Below are 4,477 nucleotides of genomic sequence, written 5' to 3'. Positions count from 1 at the left end.
ACTGTATTTTTTTCCTGCTACAGCGTACAGATCAACTCTGTAAATGACATGTCCTGTGACCTCTTTAGTGCTGCAACTAACGATTATTTTTATAATCGATTAATCTTCAGATTATTTTCTCCTTTAATCGATTTGTTCATAAAATGTCAGTAAATAGGTCCAGGGTGTTGTCTTCAAATGTTTTATTTTGTCTCACCAACAGTCCAAAACCCAAATATATTCAGTTTACTCTCATGTATGACAAAGAAAAGCTTCAAATCTTCACATCTGAGAAGCTGAAACCTGAGAATTTCTTGAAGAATTTTTCTTCAAAAAAGTGACTAAAACACTTATTCAATTATAAGAAAAAGTTGCTGATTTATATTTTGTTGATCAACTAATCAATTGTAGTTCTTTAGAGTAGGTACTTACTGTAAATCAACCACTAAAGCCCCATTCAGACACAATTAATAGTAATTGAACTCCTGGTTCTACAGGATCAGGGGCCTCACGCACAAAAGAAGACATACATCACTTTCTAAGCACCATGCATACACACATAAACTGGAGAAATGAGAAATTGTGACTCTGATGGCAGAAGAATGAAACGCGAGAAACTGTGTGACATTGATACCATTGATACCATTGGGTGATATACCCTCTCATGTATTATATGAAGAGTTCATTGGCAAAAACAGATAAAAGCCATTCTTAAAATGAATAAACAAACACATGTTTGATTGATACTCCCAGGAGTGCACACACAAAAAATATGATTTAGGATAATGAATAAAAATGGAGATATCTATTGAAGAACCCCTCAACCTTCACAGGCATTTGAACCAAACGCTGCTACCATGCGCCAGCGTGTGGATGTGATGCGTCACTTAACGTATGGATAAACATAACACTATTTATTAAGTAGATCTTTCAGTCACAATCAGAATCAAGTTAATCGCCGAGTACATAAAGAGAGGCACAATTTGCCTTGGCATTGTGATGCGCAGCAGTCTTAAATATACACATAAAAAACACAAAAATTAATCCTAAAATAATATAAAAATGAATGAATTTACAAAAAAGAAAAGTGTAAAATATATTCTGTGTGAAAGGAGCAGCTAACAGGTTTAAATTTTAAATATTAAATAGAAGGTAATGGGATGGGTGGGCAAGATATTGATTAGGAGTATGCTACACAGTATATAGTGTGCAGTTATTAATAGTTAAATTATACAAGTTGCAAAGATCACAGATATGTCACATAAAACCAGTCTTATTTCTTTTAATTCCATGGCGACCTGCATCTGTGAGGCTGCGGCTCCTGGAGGAGGTTGAGACTGACGAGGTGCAGAGGAGATGGCGGTCTGGATGCACTCAGCTCAGCTGCAGCACCTCCGATGCCGCTGGAACACACAGCAACTAAAAACAATAGAAAAATGTCTCATTTATATGTCTCAATACATTTTTAAACACAACTTGAATGCATTTTGTTTACTTACCTAACAAGAACTTCCATTTCACACTGTGTCTTTTTTTAGCCAAAATCTTCCTTCTTCCTGGGAGCGGCCATCTTGCTTGTGTGACGTCATTTGGAGCCAGTGTCTGCACAGTGGAGTCAGGCGGTGGGATGACGGCCCGCGGCCCCAGGTGGCGAACGAGATGTTTGGCTTCACTTTTGGGACGCTGTCATGACGTCCATATTTATATACAATCGATGAGATGTACCAATGGACATTCAGCAGGACAAATACAAAAGCCTCCCCAGGGGGCGCCGGAGAGTTTAAGATGAGGAAACAACAGTTGCCAACACTAATTACTGTCAAACTTTTATTAAAAGTTCTTCAATATAACTTGAATTAAGAATGGAATGTTTTCACAAGTCTGTAGATCACAAACAACCAACTCTATATTTTATGTGACTGATGGTAGTTATATTAACTGACCCGTAGATGTTTCCTCAGGTTTGACATTGTCACCGCTGGTAAATGAGCTTTACACTGTGCAGTAATGTTAGAGCCCTTTTCTGATTTCAGAAGGAGAATATTTTTGAATTTCCAGCAATGAAAGGCGTTCTTATCCAACAATATGTCCACCCACCTTGAGGTGGTCAGCTGGTCGCAGGCATGGCAGACTCAGGTTGTAATACAGTTGATTTGAAGGCAGATGGAAGACGAATTCAAACAAGAGAACCAATCAAAAACAACACTCAAAATTTGAGTGCATACTGTCAAATGAATGGAGCCTGCCTAGACGTAGAGACAGCTCCTTGTAAGCCATCATACCCTTGATGTCCTCAAATTTGTATTAACGGCTTTGCTGACCGTTGTCTGAAAATACTGTTTACCAAAAGAAGACATTCCTGCACTGCGAAAGATGCAAAGCAACAGAATGAATGTTATATTCTACACATAAGCGTTCACTGAAAAGAATATATTGATGGCAGAAGAGCAAACCTCCTATCTAAAAAATGCACTTTTTTGAGATTACTAAAAAAAACTTGTTTCCTTGCAAAATACTATTTGTTAAGGATACCAATACATAATATATTATGTGTTAACAATACCGACTAGGTATTAGTACCTCATAAAGTGCAGATAGGAGGTTTTTCCCCACTTTTCTTGGATCATTTTGCAGATAGGAGCTTTTGCACTTGGTGCAAGTTGGAAAAGGTTCTACAAAACGATGCTCTAAGTTAAGTTTATAATTAAAATCAAATAAAAAATAAAATTAAGTTTGTTTTCAGGTAAAAAGATTGGCCAGTGTAGTAAATGTAATAGTTACTACATTGTAGTATACTAGGGTCAGAATTCAGCTCGGTCTGGTGCTGATGCAGATTGGAGGTTTTGTGCCTCAACATGTTCCCAGCGAACCTTATTGGAGGTTTTCGTCAGGTGACTTTTCTGTCACAACGAAGGGCAGGATTATCTTGCAGACAGACTGAATATGAGCAGCCTTCCTTGCTCTCATCATCCAAAGTGAAATCCACCAATCAGAAAATTCTGCAGACAGGAGGTTTTGCGCTTTGGCCATCAATATTCGGATGTAACCGCTTTGTAATCACCAACATTTTGATTAGTAACTGTAATTTAATTACATATTTTTTCTCAGTAACTGTAACAGATGACAATTACATTTATTATGTAATTAACTACAGTACATAACGCAGTAACATGTAACCAGTTACTCCCAACACTGGTCATAACTTCGTCAAATCTGAACACACAGACATGAAACACATATTGATATCATTCAGTGTGACTTTCACTTCCTGAGGATTTCATTATCTCTGATGTCCATCACCAAAAAACCTCCATAAATCCATTTAGAAACCAGAGAGAAGAGGCTGAAGAACCTGCCTGAGAATCATCACATTTTAAAGTATTGCACCCCATAAACGTTGCTGTTCTCTTTTAGTCCTGTTTTTACACCATATTTGTTTACATTTTGTCAAATAGTCTCCTTTAAAAGTCATGTGAATCAACTGTTAGCGTCTCCTGTTTGCAGTGTAACATGGATGTACAGACAACTATCACTGGATTACTTTGATAATGAAGAAAACTTAATATGATGATTCTCACAAGTTCTGCAGTCTCTTTTCTCTGATTTCTAGGTGGATTTATGGAGATTTATTGGCAATGGACATCAAACAGTTTTAAGGAGACATGTTGGACAGGTGGTCACTATTGTGGTTTCTGTTGAGAGCAGACAGATGTTGACCTTCAGTCCCATCTTCCACCCAGACCAGTTTCCAACAGGAAATACCTCAGCGTGGTCAAAGAGAAAGAGCAGACAGCTTCAGACACTCCAGAAGAGTGTGACTCACAGGATTTTATTTTGCAGACGAGCATGTTGCAAAAGAGTTGCTGAGCTCAAGTTATTTTGCTTCTTCACTCACTTTAAACAAGATGAAGGTTACAAAGACAGAAAACAAGAGATGACATTCAGGAAATGGGAGAAATATCAAAAGTATGACACGTTTTCTCAAGAAATTTATCTTTGAATCATCCTTGAAAAAGATGGGTTCCACGAAATTTCTCATTAATGTGAAAAACAATAGTTTTAAATCAATACTCCACTGATTTAGTATTGGATTCTTATAACGTACATGCAAAAGGATTCTTCTTCCTTGTCAAAACCTGGCGCCTACATTACCCACAATTCAACTCGACTGCAGACAGTTGGGCAGCAGATTCTGTTGTGTTATGCTAGTAGCAGCTAATGTAGCTTGGAGCCGTTAGTAGGGATGCAACTAACAATTATTTCCAACGTTGATTAATCTATATATCTTATATATCTTGTTACTGTATTTTCTCAAGAAATTGATAAATCCTTTGGTGTAAAAAATGTCCAAGTTTCCAGACTCCAGTGTAACATCTACAGATGTCTTGTTTTTTCTGATTAAAACTCCAGAACCCAAAAATATTCAGGTTACAATCACAGAAGAATAAATAAAGCAGCAAGTATTCACATTTGGCACCAGAACAGATGTAGGTAGTAA

At 37.2% G+C, this 4,477-nt stretch overlaps 1 long non-coding RNA gene across 1 annotated transcript; it reads right to left on the bottom strand.

Moving 5' to 3' along the window:
- Window positions 1-644: 644 nt before the first annotated feature.
- Window positions 645-2,444, bottom strand: LOC122974996. The gene is made up of 2 exons (XR_006400526.1): window positions 2,077-2,444; window positions 645-1,662 (listed from the first exon to the last, which is right to left on the bottom strand). It is a non-coding gene; the product is annotated as an uncharacterized LOC122974996 (long non-coding RNA).
- Window positions 2,445-4,477: the final 2,033 nt, after the last annotated feature.

This window comes from Thunnus albacares, chromosome 23 (genome assembly GCF_914725855.1).
Source record: "Thunnus albacares chromosome 23, fThuAlb1.1, whole genome shotgun sequence".
Classification (NCBI taxonomy): domain Eukaryota; kingdom Metazoa; phylum Chordata; class Actinopteri; order Scombriformes; family Scombridae; genus Thunnus; species Thunnus albacares.
The sequence above is the reverse complement of the archived record's forward strand: the minus strand, read 5'-3'. Positions and strand labels throughout refer to the sequence as shown.